Source organism: Symphalangus syndactylus, chromosome 6 (genome assembly GCF_028878055.3).
Source record: "Symphalangus syndactylus isolate Jambi chromosome 6, NHGRI_mSymSyn1-v2.1_pri, whole genome shotgun sequence".
Classification (NCBI taxonomy): domain Eukaryota; kingdom Metazoa; phylum Chordata; class Mammalia; order Primates; family Hylobatidae; genus Symphalangus; species Symphalangus syndactylus.
In genome coordinates, this window is record NC_072428.2 from 11,421,043 (window position 1) to 11,440,560 (window position 19,518).

Sequence of the window (19,518 nt, forward strand, 5' to 3'; positions counted from 1 at the left end):
GTATAGAACAGCAGGCATTGTATGCAACTATTTGCCTTAAAATGGAGGAAATTATTGAATATAAATATACGAATCTATAATACAAATATTTTTTCTTACATTAAATAAGCTATCTCTGGAAGGACACACAAGACACCAATAATAACGGTTGCCTCCAGGAAGGAGAACAGGAGTAGAGGGAGAATTTTGATTCCATATCCTTTTGTACCTTTAAGAGTTTCAACCATGAGGAGGCATTAACTATTAAACAACTAATAATTATCATTCAATATGAATTTAAGATCAAGAATATATTCCAGCCCAAAGATTAATCAGCTATTACAAAGGGTGTTAGATCTGAAGAGCTGTTGTCAAGGCCGACTTCTTCCCGCTCCAATGAGCTCCCCCCACGCTCACTCTCCTCCCATTCCTCCCCCTACTCCTTACTCCCAGCTCTAGGTATTGGGAGGCAGCAGAGAGCTGGCTCTTTGCCCTCCTGTCCCATAAACCCAGGTGCGAAGTAGGCTATACTACCATTTGTGGGCTTCTACAGTTTTGATTGTTGCTATTAAAATTGATTTTTTTCTTGAAATTACCTAATATACAGAAAATATATGGTCAGTTCTACAGCAGTGAGTAGCCTAAATCATTCCACACCAAGGTCAGAATCCCAAGCCCATAATGTTTCCACCGAAAATAGCTCCATGAGTTGCCAGTCACCCCTAACCCTCGGGGAAGGTGAACTGTTATTGAGACCCCGTGCCCAGCTCAGGTAAGACAAGAGATGAGAGAGAGAGACGTACAGAGGCTGCATCTCCCTCATGGAGCCTGCAATCTAACCAGGAGAGAGAGAACGCCCCAGAGGAGTCGGCAAAACCACAAGAGCTCAATTATGAAAGCGGAAGCCTAGGAGATGCCATGAGGCAGAATATACACCAGACGAGGGCTCCCCATGAGACAGCAGATGCGGAGAGTTCAGAGGAGCCTCTGGGAGGGGAAGGGAACCACACAGTGGGGTGAGTTATACACACTGCCTCCTCTCACCGTCCCACCCACTCAGGACCAGCGACATGATTTGCAGGACCTAATGCTAAAGGAAAATGAGTGGCCTTTGCTAACAAATTATTAGGGATTTCAAGATGGCAACAGCAGAGCATTAAGCCAGGCACAGGGTCCCTCCCTCTGAGCATGCAGCCCTGTGTGACTACACAAGTCACACACTCATGAAGCCAGCCCTGCAACCACCCTTCAGTGTAGGCAAGCCAGATGAGGCCTCTGAGGTACCAGGAGGTTAAAGGAGATGCCTAAGGTTGCAGGGCAACTTAGCGGAGGGGTTGGGATTTGAATCCCAGTAAAGCCCATGCTTCTGGCCCACTACTGCACTCTATTTTTTTGTTTTGAAACAGTCTCACTCTGTCGCACAGGCTGGAGTGCAGTGGCTTGATCTTGGCTCACTGCAAACTCTACCTCCTGGGTTCAAGCGATTCTCATGCCTCTGCCTCCCGAGTAGCTGGGATTACAGGTGCCTGCCACCATGCCTGGCTAATTTTTGCATTTTTAGTAGAGACAAGATTTCACCATGTTGGCCAGGCTGGTCTTGAACTCCTGACCTCAAGCAATCTGCCCACTGCACTCTAATAGTAATAATAGCCAACCTTGAGTGCTCACTCTAAGCCAGGCAGTGTTCTAAGCATTATTCATGTATTCATTTAATGCACACAACCACCTGCAAAGTACCATTATTATCCCTATTTTACAGATAAGGAAATAAGCACAGAGAAGTCCAGAATGTTCCCAAAGTCACACAGCTAGTAAGTGGCAGAACTAGGGCTCAACCCCAGGCGATCTGACCTCCAAAGCCCACTCTCCCCCTGCATTCTCCTGGGAGGGCTGGGAGGGTTCCACATAGAAGATGCAGCCTGTGAGGTGGGTTCAGAGGGCCAGGATCAACTCAGATGACTAGAGTGGGCAGGTCAAACTTGGGAGCAGAGAGGTAAGGGCCAGACAGGGCTGGATGTGACCGATCTCCAGATTTGACGGGACAACTCAGGAAGTCCTGCATCGCTGCCGCAGGCTTCCCCGGGGACACCCCCACTCTGTGTGTAGGTCCCACACATCCCAGCTGTTTATAGGAATGGCAGCAGCCACATCTTCATGGACAACCCTCCCCTGATGGGACAGCAGCTCACGAAGAGAGGAGGGAAAAATAATAGAAAGTACCGAGAGAAGCTTGAATGTTTACACCTTGCCCTGGCTTTTTTTTCTCATGACAGGCAGTGACTAATACCAGGAGTAAAAAAATAACCCAGCCCAGTGCAGCCCCCCAGTGGCATCCCCGTGAAGTGGATGGATACATGAGCCCCCCCAGTCCACAGCCACCTGTGTGTCCTTGCGGGGAAAGCGCGGAGAGGGGTCAGGAGGAGAGGTGTGCACCCAGCAGCGTTGGGAAACTGCATGTCGTGCTTGGGGCTAATAGCAAAAGAGAGTGCTTTAGTGGGAGGCATGGTGGACCCCAGAGAAGTGACAATTAAACTGACTTTAAATCCTGGCTCCTTCTCATCTCAGTTCTGCGGGTGTCCCAGGCTGAGTGCTCTACCATGTGGCTCACTGAGTCACATCCTCACACAAACCTTCGGAGAGAAGTCCGTCACTCTTCTCATTTTACCCGTCGTGAAGCTGAAACTCCAGAAACAGTAAGTCACTTGTCCAAGAACACCCGGACAGGAAGGGCACGTTTCCATGTCTCCATCTCAAAATGAGTAAGTTGCTAGACCACACAAAATTGTGTTACCCCTAAAATAAGATACTGGCACAGCAGCTGGTACACAGTAAGTGCTCAAGAAATGAGTAGCATGAAAGAGCCCGCCCGACAGGCAGCTGCTGAGAACTTCACTTGGCTTCAGGCCGGTCAAACCTTCCAGTGTGGATGAGAATCCAGTGGTAGCAGGTTGTACAATTTCATTTTATCTCAGACACCCAGAGTTTGGACCTTCAAGATGCAGCGCAGAAATGGATGTAAACGAGATGCAAATCAAGCTGTCCCCAGATAAACAGGAAACCAAATATCTCTAGCGATAGCTCTTTCCTCTCCTTATGGAGATCAAGGACATGGGCTGTCTTTGAAGGCAATCCAAAGCTCACATCTGTCTGACTTCGCGACTACCACCAGCTCTCCCAGACAGAAAATGCCATCGCCAAGCACTGCCACGGCAGTGCTTTCAGGAGCCCCGATTCCAGGGCCTTCTTTCCCCTCATCCTCCTTGAGGAGTGAGGGCCTCACAGGCTTTGATCTTTGGATCAGAAGAGAAGGTGAAATTTCTTTTTGCTCAGGACTTGGTGAGTGAGATCACCTCCAAGTAGTGCCCCTGTCAGAGGCATCTGCATGACAACAGCAATTATAACTGCAATAATGTGATGTAACAAGAAATATATACTTGGTCTCTGCCCCTGGTTCCAGGCACAGAGCTCCTAAAACCCTTGTAATGTTCTGAGCAACAAGGGTGTGAGGTGCATCTTTTGTTCTAATAATGTTTGGTCTATGACCCCAGTTCCTGACAGAGCTCCTAATCCCTTGGAATTTCCTGGGTGATAGGGGCATTTCTTGTTCTAATTAGGTGACTCTTGTTGGGATCCTGGGTAACTTCAGGATGGGGGCTGGTCCTCAGAAAGACCGGGTCATAATTGGAAGCTTGAAACTTCCAGCTCCCTCCTCATCCTCCAGGAAGGAGAGGGCTTGGGGATTGAATTAATAAGTGACCATACCATACGTATGTGATGACGCCTTCATAAAAATCCCTGAACTACAGGGTTCGGAGAGTTTCTGGATTGCTGAACACAAGGAGGTCCCTGGAGGGTGGTGCCCCTAGAGAGAGCATGGAAGCTCCACACGCCTTCTCTCTTCCCTTGCTCTAGGCAGCTCTTCCCTCTGGCTGCTTTTCTGTATCTTTTGTAACATGCTTTGTAATAAGTGTGTAAACACAAATAATTCCCCTGAGTTCTGTGAGCTGCTCTAGCAAAGTCATTAAACCTGAAGAGAGAGTCATAGGAACCCCCACTTTATGGCTGGTTGGCCAGAAGCACAGGCCACAGCCTGGAGCTCATGATTCATATCCGAAGTGGGGGGCAGTCTTGTGGAACTCAGCCCTTAACTTGTGGGATATGATGCCATCTCCAGGCAGGTAATGTCAGAAATGAATTAGAGGGCACCCATCTATTTTCCCCTGGAGAACTGGTTGTTAGTGAGGAGAAACCCACACACATTTTGGTGAGCAGAAGTGAAGTGTTCTGTAGTGAATGGTGTGTGAGTAGGAAAAGCAGTGTGGGTTTTCCTATCTCTTATGATTACAATCATAGGCATCAATAGAGTCCTGCGTGGTATGATGAGATGCAGAGACGATAAGAGCTCTGCATGGTACGCTGAGATGCACGGTACGCTGAGATGCACGGTACACTGAGATGCATGGTACAATGAGAGCCCTGCATGGTACGCTGAGATGCATGGTATGATGAGATGCATAGTATGCTGAGATGCATGGTATGCTGAGATGCATGGTATGCTGAGATGCATCGTATGCTGAGATGCATGGTATGCTGAGATGCATGGTATGCTGAGATGCATGGTATGATGAGATGCATGGTATGCTGAGATGCATGGTATGCTGAGATGCATGGTATGCTGAGATGCATAGTATGATGAGATGCATGGTATGCTGAGATGCATAGTATGCTGAGATGCATGGTACGATGAGATGCATGGTATGCTGAGATGCATGGTATGCTGAGATGCATGGTATGCTGAGATGCATGGTACGATGAGATGCATGGTATGATGAGATGCATGGTATGCTGAGATGCATGGTATGCTGAGATGCATGGTACGATGAGATGCATGGTATGCTGAGATGCATGGTATGCTGAGATGCATGGTATGCTGAGATGCATGGTATGCTGAGATGCATGGTATGCTGAGATGCATGGTACGATGAGATGCATGGTATGCTGAGATGCATGGTATGCTGAGATGCATGGTATGAAGAGATGCAGGGACGATGAGAGCCCTGTATGGTACAATGAGATGCAGGGATTCAGGGCATTACCAAAATGCAAATGCAAATGCAAATTCCTGCAGGTGACGTGCACAATGAGACCAGGAGTGTGGAAGGAAACCACCAGGGCAGCCCAAGGATGGCAAGGGGCATTGGACCCTTGGTGCCTGGGAAGCAATAGGAACTGGGATGAACCAGAAGACCTGCCTTGTCTCGGGCTGGAGCCCCCACTTGGATGAGCCTGCTACTGCTATGTAGGAACTGCAGGCCCAGATCATCTAATACTTCAAAAGAAGCTAATGATCTTAACTTGTAACATGACATTCTTGATTACTGGTTCAATGTGTTGTAATACCAGTGAGCTTAACAAAAATCTGGGGTTTCTGGCTCATGGGCTTCCTGTTTACAGGACCTGTATTAAAAATGGTTTTCAACCTTTCCTCTTGTGGACCCTTTGAAAATGCAATGAATACAAGTCAAAAGAAAAGCCCCGGTGTGAGAAGATATTTGCAATTCATATAACTGCCAAGGATTGATTTCTAGAATATATTAAAATGAAACCCAACAAAAAACCCTTTATGAATCAATAAATTAAAAACAATACAACCCAATAGAAAAATGGGTAATAGACTTGAACTGTACTTTATATAAAGGAAACCCTAATGGCCAATAAATGTATTAAAAGTGTCAGATCTTATTAATCATCAAATAAATGCAAATTTACCAAAAACATTGCCCATACACACACCTACAGAATTGACAAAAGTGAATCTACCTACCAATACCAACACTGGTGAAGATGTGGAGGAACTGGTACTCTCATGCTGGTGGGAGTGTAAACAGGTAGAAACACTCTGAAAAAATGGTTTGATTACAAATAGTCATCTTGCTTTTTAAACTTAGGAGGATAATGATCTGGGTTTGGTGTATTAAAGCTTAATTATTCATGCTTGTCTGGTAAAACTGAGTATGCACATACCCCACGATCTGACAATCCCACTCCCAATTATTTTCTTTAAACAATCTCTTGCATGTCCACAGAACATTGTTCTTAATAGTCAAAACCTAGAAACAGCCCAAATGTCCAGAAACCTGTGAGCTGCGTTGAGTCAGGTAATGGAAGACTAGGGTGCAGAGAAACAGAGAAAACCGTAGGTCCACACGTGGGCAGAAATACATCTCAAAAGATCCCCTATATATTTATAGTATAAATCCACTAGAAGTTCAAAACTGGGCATGACTAAACAATATGTTGTTTGGGAATAGATTCATAGGTGGGAAAACTATAAAGAAAGCCAGGGGGATGATAATTTTATGAAAATTAGGATAATAGTTATCTCTGGGGAGAGGAGGGAGGTACAATCCTGGAGGACCTATGGGAGGAGGTTTCCGAGATATTGACAGGTTCCTATTTCTCCATCTGTATGGTTAGTACACAAGTGACCACATCTATGTGATGAGGCCTCCATAAAAATCCCTGAACGACAGGGTTTAGAGAGTTTCTGGATTGCTGAACACACGGAGGTCCCTGGAGGGCAGTGCACCCAGGGAGGGCATGGAAGCTCCACGCCTCTTCTCCCTTACCCCACTGTAGGCGTCTCTTCCATCTGGCTGTTTCATTATTCTTTATATTAGACACATACACTTCATATATGCTTCTTTATATTTCATAACAAACGCAAGAAAAAAATCAACAAATCTTCCTTTTACCATTAAAATTATCTGATGAAATCCATGGACCCTATTTCCCAAACAAGTAAAAAAAAATCCAGACATTTTATTTGAATGCAGAGGGCTCATAGACCCCTTGAAGATCCTCTATGGGAAGATTCCACATCTGGTGTTACAGTTGATTTACACCCCCGTAAATCCCTGAGGCAGCGGCCATCTTTATGCCCGGGAAACGATCTGGGCTGGGATGGTCCATTGACGTCAGAAGCAAACCTGCACCCCTAAAGAGGAACTCTGCACGTAGGCAGATCCCCCACAGCCAACCCTAGCCCCCTTCCCTCCCTACCTAGAGCATTTCCAGCTCCCAAGATCCCAGGATCCTCCCTCTGCCTCTTCCAGGGCCACAGCTTTGGCCATCATGTCTAGCTGCTGGGCCCTCTGCAACATAAAAAAGCATAATCCTTTGGGGAAGAGGAGAGTAAGGAAACACCAGAAGGTAGCTAATTACTTGTGTTACAAATAGTAATCTCGCTTTTTAAACCTTAGGAAGATAATGATCTGTTTTTGGTGTATTAAAGCTTAATTGTTTAAGTGGGGGAACAAAAACAGCTTCAAAACAGGGGGACCCTAGAAGCAGAAGAAACGTCCTCGGAAGCAGTGTTGCGAGCTAGAACGAGAAGACTCGCCACGTGGCTTCGGGGAAAACACTTCCTCCCTCTGGGCTTCAGTTGCCCATCTGTTCAACGGAGGAGTTGCACTTCTAGAAGATGCCTAAGTCATCTGCACCCCTGACGTCGCAGGGCTCTCTGGTCACCAGCTTCATTTCTCTCTGCTCTGGAACTGTGCCAGTCAAGGACGGAGGCTTCCTCATAACCCAGTGCCTGACACATGGTAGGTGCCCAACTAATAGCGTTGTTGACTTGCACTGCGCTTCCTTTTGTTCCCTAGTCCTCACACAGCCTATCACAGACGCGAGCCTTTAGCTGGTCCTCAGTACTGCTTTCCTCATCTCTAAAAATGGGAAGAACCATGTAGGGCCAATGTGAGAATTAGATAAAGTATGTGCAAGCCCCTTGCCCAGTGCCTAGCACACACTAGGCACAATTTAAATGGTTCCCATCTTTTTTGTCCTTGTTCATCATTCACCTGAAAAAGTTCGTCTGTTCTGGCTAATCCCGGCCCGCTCCCTACATACAGAGACACACGCATGCGCATATACACACACACACGCAGACACATACTCTTTCTCATGGAGCAGCTGCTTCCTCCCCAGGACTGACCATCATCCCCCTGGATGTCCAGACAGTGCTGGGCAGCCAGGCACTGACTCGGCCAGTGACTGCGGATGGTCAAGAACTCCTGGTGGAAATGGAAGGCTAAGGCTCTACACCTCTCTGGATTCCCCGAGAGCCTCCGTGTGTTAGACACAGCCGCCAGGATGACTGGGGGCCCCCAACACCTGTACAACACCACATCTCCCTCAGGCCAAGGTCCACAAATGTTAAGTCAAAAAGTGAGGGCGATTCTGACTGGGGAGTGTCTCTTGGACGGTGTTGGCTGTTAAGTAAGGTCAGAGGTGGGGGATAGGGAGAGAAGGCCAGAGAGAGAAGAGGAGGAAGGAAGAGGAAGAGGAGAAGGTGGAGGGAGGTACAGAGAAGAGGAGGAAGGAAGAGGAAGAGGAGAAGGGTGGAGGGAGGTACAGAGAAGAGGAGGAAAGACAGAGATGGAGGGAAGAAGAGAAGCGGGAGAGAGAGATGGGGCATTGAAAGTGGAAAAGAGAACTTCAGGTCCTGGGGTGAGGGCTTTGGACACATTTGAATTTTAAATCAGCAGCTTCCCTTGGCCTGTCCCCCTGATTTGGCCTGGGTCTAGGAGGCTGATCAAGAAAGTGAATCTCTGCTGACCTCCATATGAGACTGATCGTTGACTGGGGCTGCCCACTGCTTTTCTCACACTCAAGGAGAGACCCACACTCAGTCTCCTGGGCTGTAGACCACTGAAGCCCAGGGACCAGGGCTCCCCATCTGAATGGTCAGAGGGAGGCTGCTGCAGCCCCAGCCCCAGCCCCAGCCCCTGCCAGGTGGCCCTCTCCATATAGGCTTCCAGGTGGTCACTGGGATGACTGTCACCAGCCCTGGGCACCGAACTGTCCCTTGAAATTTTTCTACACCCACCCAGATCTTTGGAAATAGTCCTTTTAAAAACTCCCTTCCAATTACCCAACTTGAATGAGCTTGTTTCCTGCCAGGACCAATCTGAAACAAGCACAGGGTTTATAATCCTCATGTCAGCCCTGCTTCCAGGTCATCCCATTTCCAGATAAGGAAACTGAAGCCCAGAAGGTCAGACATGGGGAGTGACTTGTCCGAGGTTGCGCAGCTAGGGGTTGGGGAGCGGGGACTGGAACCTGCCCCAGCTGGGTGTTTACATTACTTGGGCTTCAGAGAGACCGGGTGGTTCAGCAAAGGTGGACCAGGCCAGAGGTCAGGAAGGACTAAAGTTAACACTGCCCCTGCCTGTCTGGGTTCTCCTTATGCTGGAACCTCAGAGGCAGCCAGGAAACCCGCCTTCCTCACTCCCCACATCCACTACCCTCTATCCTCTGTCCCCACAACCAGTGCCTGGGGTCAGACTCTCTCATTCCCTTCCTCGTGGGCATGGCCAAAGCCTCCTGGCCAGCCTCCTGCCTCCATCAGCCTCACTACAGTGGGAAAAGCTTTTCTAGAGGGATCTTTCTGGCTCACTCTGATGCTCCTCCTTCCTAGGATCTGTCTCTGCATCCCCAGTGCCTATGGGACAAAGTCCAAAATCCATTGGTATCAGAACCCTTCCCAGCTGGCCTTCTACACCTTGCAGTTGGGCTGTGCCCTGCCCTTCTGCACCTCCGTGCCTTTCAGCAGACTTTCTCCACCCCCGGCAGCGCCCTTCGGAGTCCTCTGTTCCCCATCAACGTCCACGTGTCCCTCAAGATCCAGCCAAAGCGTGGTACAGGGGAGGGTCTCCTTAGTTCTGTCTCCACCCCGTCTCCCCTGCCCCCGACACACACAGAGACCACCCCTCCCACTGTTGTCCCCTCGCAGAATCTGTGTTCTTGCTTCTGGTGCAGCATTTTTTTTCCCCTGCTGTCTCAACTCCCTCAGAGGATGAACCATGGCTATACATCCAAAATAATCCATGGCTCTCTGGGCCTGGCATCATAATTGCATTGCGTCTTTCTCTCTTGCTGTGGCACAAGCTTCTGAAGGACAGGAATGTATCTTCATCCTCCAGACCTCCAGTCCTGGGGGCAGGGCCTGGTCCCCGACAGTGCTAAATACATTTTCCCTGGCTGAGCCACTGAGGACGGGTGATCCTCGACTGCATGAGTGAGGAGTCTTTGGGCCTGCGGCTGCTGTGCAGCCTTGGGCAACTCCTGAACCTCTCTGTGCCCATTTCCATTTCCTTACGTCTGGGGAGTAAGATCTGCTGCTTGCTCATAAACATTTAGCTATCCTTTTCCTCCCTTTCCTCAGAGCCCAGGCCCTCTCGGAAGGGCTCAGACACTTGTATTTTATGTGTATCCATGGCCTTTAGAAAATTCTCCTCTTTGGGTTTGCTAAACCCTTCTGCAATGGCTTTATTCACACACAGAGGAGAACTGGCTGGATCACGGAGGCACTGCTGATGGAGCCTGGGAGCCCCCAGTGCATACCCATGCAAGTTCTCTTGTCCTCTTGTCAGTTAAGGGCTCCAGCTCTTAAGCAAGCGTGATGGGCCACGGGAGCACCCCAGGCCCTTGGAGACATCCTGGCCAAGGTCTCTGCACCCTCTGGAAACCCAGCTGGGGGCATCCTGGATGGGGCTCTGCCTCGTCATAGAAACATCAAGCAGGGTTCAGGGCAGCCAACATCATTCTCCTCTTGTGATTCGCTTTTCCCTGGTGGGCCCCCCTCCCCACCGCCCCCAGCCTCCCCACGAATGTGCTGCCCCTCGCTGAGGTGGAAGACATCCAGAAGCAAGGCTCTGTGAAGTATCTGGCTGGTGGACGACACCCCCCCTGGGAAAACCTGGCCTCCCCCGTCGCCTCATTACAGCAAGCTTTCCCACACGCTGCCTCCGATTCACAGATCCCAGGAAGCCAGGAAGCCATCCACTTACAATAACGTGACTTATGATTTATGGCTATGATTACCAGGCCTTTTTTTCTTTTTCTTTTTTTTTCAAAACATCTGATTTAATGGGGAAAATGCTATCCAGAGGAGCTGTGGGCCGTAAAAATGCAATAGCAGGGAAAAAAAATGCTGCTAACGGCCTCTTCTAGTAACAGACCCTCAGAGATCGGCTCTCAGGGTTGTAACAGGCTTCTCAAGAGCTGGCCTGAGAAAGAGACCAGGGCTCAGTTGCAGCCCAGAGGTAACCCCAGAAAGCTGGGCCTCCTTTAAGACTTGTCTCTGCCTCTCCACCTTCTTAAACAGAAAGGCAGTTCCCATCTCCTCCCGCTTTCCCTCACCTCCAGGCCTCACCTGGCCACACAGTCAGCGAAGGAAGGGAGGGAGGGACCCTGGACTCTGGGGCCAACAGCCCCTTGCCAGGCTTCCTGGCTGTTGGGGGCACCCAGCAGCTGCTGCCGGAGCTTTCAGACCTGCCTCTTCTCCCGAAATACAGGATCGACAACCCGAACACAAAGGCACTTCCATCTCCTTTAACTCCTCTGAGCAGCCTGGGCTAATGGGAGCCCTGCTGTGTAGGACCCAGGATGCCTGGGTTCAGGTACTTGCTCTGTGACCCTGGGCGAGTCCCTTCACCCTCCAGATTTCCTTCTCCAGAATATGAGGGAGGTGGACGAGATGATCATCTTAGGGACTTCTGGGTAAACAGGGCAGGCGGGATTATGCCAGTTTTCTCTTCCTTGTGGAAATATAAGCTCTAAGAGTGCCGGATTCTGTTTCCCCTTAGCTGTGTGTAATTCACATGTGAATTCTGCAGAGCAGTAATTGGTGGCCTGAAGGGGGGACTAAGAATGACTCTGAGACCCCAGCTTAGGTATGCTTGTCCAGGGCACCTCGGCTTCCCACCCGCCCCACACATGGTAAGCTCCTCCCAACTCTTGCCAGCAGGAAAGACATGTTCCTGGGGCCCACTGCTCCCATCCTCAGATGGGCCAGCAGGGCTAAGCATCCCTAGGATTCCTGCCTGCTGTGTACTCTCAGGAGAAGCAGGCCTAGCCCACTCTGGGACTCAGGCCCCAGGGACGGCCGCCTCCCCTCTGAGAGGCTCAGTCCTCAAAGGTTGGGGGTTGACTGCTCCAAGCCCACATCTGGATGGGTCTCTCAAAGCTCTGGCTGCCTCCGGAAGCAGAAAAGCAAACAGGCAGTTTCTAAAAACCAAATATTTTGCTTTTGATGGGTTGAAGGTCAGGATGGATAAACAGACTGGAGAGTTCTCCTACCAAAGGAGGTCACAAGGTGAGAGGCTGACTTCTGGACTGGACGGTGATTTAGCATCCTGCTGCCCCACCTGGACCTACCCGAAGGGGGTAGAAGTGCCCTGAGAGGCTAAAGGGGAGGGCAGAATACACCCAAGAGCACACTCCCCTCTCTTCCTCCACCCACCCTCCAATCCCCGCCACTCCCCGGCTCCGAGGCCATCACTGGGCAGGAGAGGCTCAGGCAGGCCTCTCTCCTGAGCACCTGTTGATTAGATTCCCACTCCTGCTCTCCCCGAGCCTCCCTGCGATGTATCAGAAAGAAAACTCAACCTCTCCACCCGAACCTGCTCCTCCGCGGGCTCAAGACCGAGCCGTGGGCGTCGTCCTAGGCCCCTGCCTCCCTCTTCCTCCCTGCCCTGTGGGTTCTGTCTCCTCAGCCCCCTCAGCCCATCCCTTCCTCATCATCATGCTGACCCCACCCTTCTCCTGGCCCCCATCTCCTGAGAGCACCCCGTCCAGGACCCCTCAGTTGTCCCCTGCCTCCAGTGTAGCTCTCTCAGCAATGCAGGGCTGAGGGCAGACCCTCTGTGGAGAGCCTGTTTGGAGGAGGGTGAAAATGCAGGCTGGGGGCTGCTGTGGCTGAGAGGACCCAGAGAAGGGCATGAGGCAGGAAAGTGGGCTTGTTCTTCACAGCCATGGTGGGTCGAGATTGGAGACTGAGGACCCAGAGGCCGAGGCGGGGGTGGCAGAGGTTACAGGCCCACCCTGACAGCCACCGGTGGTGTGCCCACCCAATACCAGTTGCTCCCGAGTGACTCAGGCAGAGCTGCTCTCTGCCCGGAGCCCAGTAGCTCCCAAGCGCTTATTTGCTCACAGCGTGTGGGAAGGGATGAGTGGTTAGAATTTATTAAGCCTGTGCAGGGGCTGGCTGAGGACAGAGAGGCGCAGAGAGGTTGCAAAACTTGCCAGCATCAGACAGTAGGGGGTGGAGGCAGGCTTTGAAGCCAGGTTTCTCGAACCCTCATTCACTCTATCACATTGGAAGCAGCTACTTAAACTGTGCCTCAGTTTCTTCAACTTCAAAAATCGGGATGATGATAATTTCACCATCTCAAAGCAGTGATGAGAATCAGAGATGATGCTCGTGTAAGTCAAGGTCAAAAGCGCCAAAGCAAGATGGTCAGTGAGGGTCCTGGGACCCTAACTCCAGTCTGTGGGTCCCAAAGTGCTTTACCAGGCACTGAGCTTCCTTCTACCATCATCACCACCATCGTTGTCCCCATTAATGCAAATATTATAGAAGGATAACGGGAGAGTCTGAGAAACTGAGATTCCTGCCTCCCAGGCCCTCACGTTCTAGGAGAGTAACAGATCAGAGAGAAAAACTAGAAGCAGCACCAACCTGAAAATGAGTGTGAGGGGGGACTGGGCATAGGGGCCTGCCAGGGGTCTGGGCAGGGTGCATACTATGCCTGTGGCTGGGACACTCCAGACCACAGGGCTCAGCTTGGTTTGAGATGATTTCTACCTTGCTCTGTCCTCAGACAGGGAGCTCCGGGGGACCTCTGAGGCCTGGGAGCCAGTTTGCAATTTCTACAGAGCACAGAACGAGAAAGGGTGCTGCCTCATCAGGAAGGTGCTTTCCAAGAAGCAATCTGGTCTTTGTAATAATCATTTTTTTCATGACTGTCTAAAATTCTACTGGTGCATACACCATAATTTAATGTGCTGCAAGAAGGAAAATGCTTATGATAGAACAGTAAGGGAACAGAGCAGACGGCAAAATGGCCCATTCCTTCTGGCTACACCCATTTAATAGCCTACCCGCCGTGGAGGGAGCTGGCCTACACAAAAGCCGTTTTACCGGGCAGATCTTTCCACAGTGCTGTTTAATGTTGCTGCTGCACTGGGTTTTTGGTTCTTGTTTTTCGGTTGTGTTTTGGGCCTTCCTGAAGCCATAACAACTTTCCAGCCTCCTTGGCAAACTCTGAAAGTAACTTTTGGGAAGAAGAGGTAACAAGGGGGCAATGTTAGGTTTTGTAGAGAAGCAACTGAGTAAACCCATGAATAAATACATAACACACAGCAAGAACCCCTCCACCTCCTGTTTGCACCCAGTGAGCTGGCGGGTGAGGCTAAACCCGAAGGAGAGAGTCAGGGAGACAGCTGGCTACATCCATAACCAAGCTCCCTGGGCATCATGACGCTGGGGACAAGGATCTCCACCGGGACCCACATTGTTATTGATGGTTTAACTCTATCGGGGGTGAGAGACAGTGTGAAGGGACCCTGCCTAATCACTAGTAAATTTAAAATCCTGATTTTGCTAAATGCTAAAGAGATCTCCCACTATAACTCCCAAACTACTCCACTGGCTCAGGGAGAGGAAGAGATACCTCCTGCTCAGGGAATAAAATCATATTCTACAGAGGGACATTTAGAACTCTAGGGTGTAGCCCCTCATCAGGAATTCCAGAGCTCTTTCCAGCATCTCCACGGCTGAGATCTACCCCTACGAGAGAGGTCGAGTGGCCCAGGACACGGGCAGCTCTCCTCTGTGACCAGATAACCTGGGCCACATTTTAGCTTCTGCAAGTCAGGGGAACTCTCTAAGCCTCAGTGTCTTCATCTATAAAATGGGGCTGCCAGCTCCTGCCTTGCCCACCTCCCAGGATTCTTGTGAGGCTTTCACATCTCAGCATGGATATGAAAGTGCTTTGGAGATGGTTAAACTGGGATGTTATCAGGAAGCCTTGTTCCTATGCAGCTGGCAGACTCTGCTTGCCGAAAATCACAGTGTTCGTGAAATCTGCACCAAAGGCACGTGGCTACCAATTCTAGCTTGTCTCCCTCCACTGGGAAGACATCCTAGCAAAAAATTCAGGCAACCTGGGCTGATGAAGATAAGAAGAGGCTTTTTTGGGAAGATTTGAACATCAACCACCACAAGTAAACAACAAAAAATGTCATTTGGAGCACTTTGGTGTCATGCACTTTACTTCCAATGTCTTTTCTAGTCCTTCCCACAACCCGATGGGGTAGAAACTGTGCCTTTTGTAGATGGAGACACTGAGGCACAGAGTGGTTAAGTAGCTCCCTGCAGGTCACACAGCTGGGATAGGATTCCAGGACTGTCTGACTCTGGAGGTCACAACCTCCACCACTAAGAAAATTGCCTTTCTGTTTGGGCAGCAGCCCTGGTGGCCACAGAGAAGAGGAAAACAGAAGATACTTTTGCTTTTCAGTGAGAGCACACAGATCCAGGGGGCTGTGAGGGTGGACACAATCTCGGTAGCAGCCAGCTCTTGCTGCATAACAAACCATTCCAAAACTCAGTGCCTAGAAACAATAAGCATTCATTATTGCTCACAGTTTGCAGGATGGCTGAGTGATTCTTCCATTCTCTGTGGTGAGGTGTAGGTTGGGTAGAAAGCTGTGCTGATCTTGGCTGTAGGCTGGTCTGGGAAATCTTGGCTCTTACTCACAGGTTTCCTGAATCCTTCCAGCAAGTTAGGCTGAACACATTCATATGACAAAAGCAGAAGAGCAAAAGGAACATGAAAATACACCGGTGTTTTTGCAAGCTCTGCTTGAACCCAGTTGGTGACTATTCCATTGGTCAAAGCAAATCATAGGGCCAAGCCAGAGTCAATGTTCTGGGAGGAACTACTGAAGGGCAAGGACACACAGAGGCATGAGAAACAGGGGGCATCATTAATATCAACCCTTCTGGAGGCACAGTCCCTTTGCAGAGAACCTTCCCTATGGGTAATGCTGAACCCCTTCCAAAGCCCTCTCCCCTTCACGCTGCCATTTAATTCCCACCACAACCCTGGGAGGTGGCACAAGGCAGGGGGCATTTCTGCCCTTTTGCACATGAGGACACTGAGATCACCCAGCAAGTGCGTGGCAGAGTCCCAACAAAACCTGAGTCTCCCAAGACCCACATGGGCTCTTTCCAGAACACCAGCCCCCTGATTCATCCAATTCTACAGATTCTTTTTCCCCCCAATACCTTCAAAAAAGTCCTGTTCCTCCACCCTACACCCACTCCTGGGCTTTCTCAGCCCCTCACCTGCATTCTCCCTCCTCCTGCAAGATTCTGGGCACCTCTCTGCCCTCACCCTTTGCAAGCTCTTCCTCCATTTGCAACAGACCCTGGCAGAAAGGGGAAGCATGCCATCAAATGGTTAAAATTCCCAGTCTCTCATAAATATTTCATGAAAAATATCTGCTGAGATAACCCCAGACTGTTGATGTCGACATTATTGCACCTGCACATTTTAATTGGTCCAAGAGAGCTGGCCCATAATTGGTGCCTGAAAATCGGCACAAACCTGACTTGGTTGTAAATTGGAAGATTGGGCTCTACAGAGAGTTTGGCATTTTAACTCTGACATGGCCAAGGGACTGGAAAGGGTGGGTGAGGGTCAGATAGGGAAGAAAAGAAGAGGGGTACCCCCCACTCAAATGTGCAAAGCCTCCAGAGGCTGCTAGTCCAAGCTTGTTGTTCTGCATGGCTCTGGTAGCAAAGTGATGGCATAGAGGCTCACTACCTGCGAGGGAGGTGAGCCTAGTGGTTAGAAGCACTGGCTTGAGAGCTGAGTCTCCTAACATTTCCTATGCCATGACCCCTGTTACTGGCTGCTGGAGACAGTTTTTAAATGCGTAAAGTATGCATGATTATAAAGCAAGTCAATTGTATACATTTCCAAAAATAATTTAAAAATTTAAAATCATAGGCCAGGCATAGTGGCTCACGCCTGTAATCCCAGCGCTTTAGGAGGCTGAGGCAGGCAGATCACCTGAGGTGAGGAGTTCGAGACCAGCCTGGCCAACATGGTGAAACCCCATCTCTACTAAAAATACAAAAATTAGCCTGGCGTAGTGGTGCACGCCTGTAGTCCTAGCTACTCAAGAAGCTGAGGCAGGAGAATCACTTGAACCTGAGAGGCGGAGGTTTCAGTGAGCCAAGATCGTGCCATTGCACTCCAGCCTGGGTGATAAGAACAAAACTCCGTCTCAAAAAAAAAAATTAAAATTGGGATATAGCAATATATGTCCATTAAATTCTTTACTAATGCATTACATTATAAGATCTAACATCAGGTCTAGTAACTACTGTAATTTCAAAGTAGTGATGAGCATAAATGATAGTTCAAGATCTTTGTCACCATTGCAGTGAGATGTGAAAATACCTGTGGTTTCCAGTGGCAACGAAATCACAGGTGCTGTCAAGAGAACTGTGGTATGTTGCTTACATTTGCACTTGAAGGAAATGCTACATTTTTGTTAGAGGTGAGTGAACATAAAGTTGTATTTTGTTCCCACCCAAGTTCACAGACTCCCCTTCCCCCACCCAGCAACCCCCAGTTAAGGACCCAGCCTCCGAGCCTGCCAGTTCTGATATTTATAGCTGGGTAGCCTTGGCTTCCTTTGGCTTTGCGGTCTTCGTCTACAAAACGGGCTTTGGAGGCAGACTGAGCTGGCTTTAAAAACTGCTCTGCCACTTGGGTGTGCCCTTGGAAAGTGACCTGAGCTCACTAAGCCTCAGTTCACTGGCTGGAGGATGGGGTTCCTGACAGCACCTTCCTCATGGGCGGTTCTGGGACTTGGATGAGATACTGTGGGCAAAAGGCTCAATACACATCAACCCACTGCAGCCTCAAGGAGCAACCTGGTGCCCGGCATCCAGCCTGGGCTGCTCAGTGTCGCCCCAGCCAACCTCGAGTGCTGGATACATGTGCATCTTCTGTCCCCTGTGCATCCCCTGTGCTGGATCTTCTGTCCCCTGTGCATCCCCTGTGCTGGACTCTGTGGCTTCCCGCCCCTGTCCAGCCCGATGGCCCCAGAACTCAGGGACGCATCTGTCTCCAGACTGCAGCTATTCAAGGCCCTTTCAAATCAGCGACCCCCAAGTGGCTGGGATGGGGAAGCCAGACACAGGCCCGTGTGGTGTCCGGTGTATCTCGCCATCAGGTGAAAGCCCCACCTTTAGGATGATAAATACGTTTCCAATTCTTCACACTGGGTGCTGGTGCACAGAGGCATCACCTCCCCCATCTCCTGTGTCTGCTAAGGGGCCTGGTGTGCAGTCATCGGGCATCTACAGGCTCTGGAGGGCTTGGAGCCCCCCCACCCCTGCCACTTCACCCCAGGTCTGTGGTGGTAGGGGCAGGATAGTCCTCAAAAGCAACAGCCCCATTCAGTATGCAAGGCTGGGCAGTGGCTGACCTTGGACCCACTGACCCTCTCCGGGCCTCATGTAGACATGCAGGGCACTGGGGCATCTCCTATTATGGAGTGTCAGGGAAGGTTGCCATGGCTACCTCCCCCTTCAGGTTCCCACTCAGCCCAAGTCCACCCTGTCATTGACTGTCAGCTTTAGAGTCAGCCAGATCCAAGTGGCAGCCGCTCCTCATCCTTCTCCACTCAGAGGTCACCCCTCTGGAAGGCAGCTGCTCACTCCCCCCAAACCTGGGGGAGCCCCTCCATTGCCCAGGAGACCTCTCTTCCTCTGGCACTTGCTGTGGGCTCTGCGGGGAGCCATCACCATCTTTCAGAGGCGTGCAGGGCCCATTAGTGCCAAAGCCAGTGAGAGATGCTGGCTGGGGAAGCTGGGGCTGAGGGAGGGAGCTGTGGGGCTGGTGTTGGGGAGGTGGAACCCTCTCAGGAGCACATCTGGCAGGCCCAGGTTGGGCAATTGTGGGAGGAGGGACAGATGGCCATGAGGAATAGGGGCCAATGCCCCCAGCAGCCCTGGGTATTTGCAGGTTTCTGCTGCCAAACTTCTTACAGCCCTCAGCTGGGAGGAGGGAAGGGGGAGCCTGTACTCCCTGGATGCCTACTGCTTGCAAGCTTTCTTTATGGACACAACCTCATACTATGTCAAAATGACTCTCTGAGGTAGGGGTGCTGTTTGAGCCCCATTTTACAAACAGGAAACTGAGGCTTAGAAAGGTTCCACGATTTGCTTACGGTCACAGAGCTGGGAAGTGGTAGGAACCAGAATTCAAACCCAGACCTGCTAACACTTGAGACCTCCACAAACCATGGAATTCCCACTGCATGCGTGACCCTCAGAAGCCTGCCTACCAGCTCCCGAGAAGCATCTCGGCACCGGGCACTGCTCTGTGCTGTGCAAGCTTCCTACCTGCTCAGATCCCCACAGATGCTCTACTTCATCGAAGTGGACACTGAGACTCAGTGAGGCCACGTCGCGGGTCCAAGGTCACACAGCCAGCAAGGAGTGGGCATTTCACCTGGATTTGTCCATCTCCAAAGACGACGATCTTGGTTCAACTCAATTCAACAAATATTAATTGAACGCTCGCTATGTGTCCAGCCTTGACCTAGGTGCTGCCACCATAGCAGTGAGTTTACCAAGACTCCGCCTTCCCAGAGTTGCGGGGAACA

At 50.3% G+C, this 19,518-nt stretch overlaps 1 long non-coding RNA gene across 1 annotated transcript in view; it reads right to left on the bottom strand.

Moving 5' to 3' along the window:
* The window catches only part of LOC134736938 (uncharacterized), a 77,210-nt gene extending 60,952 nt beyond the window's left edge, over positions 1-16,258 (bottom strand). Inside the window, exons 1-2 of the long non-coding RNA XR_010121442.1 lie at positions 16,178-16,258; positions 15,473-15,617 (exon numbers count right to left, since the gene is read on the bottom strand). This is a non-coding gene — a long non-coding RNA (uncharacterized lncRNA). The remainder of the gene's footprint in view (positions 1-15,472; positions 15,618-16,177) is intronic.
* Positions 16,259-19,518: the final 3,260 nt, after the last annotated feature.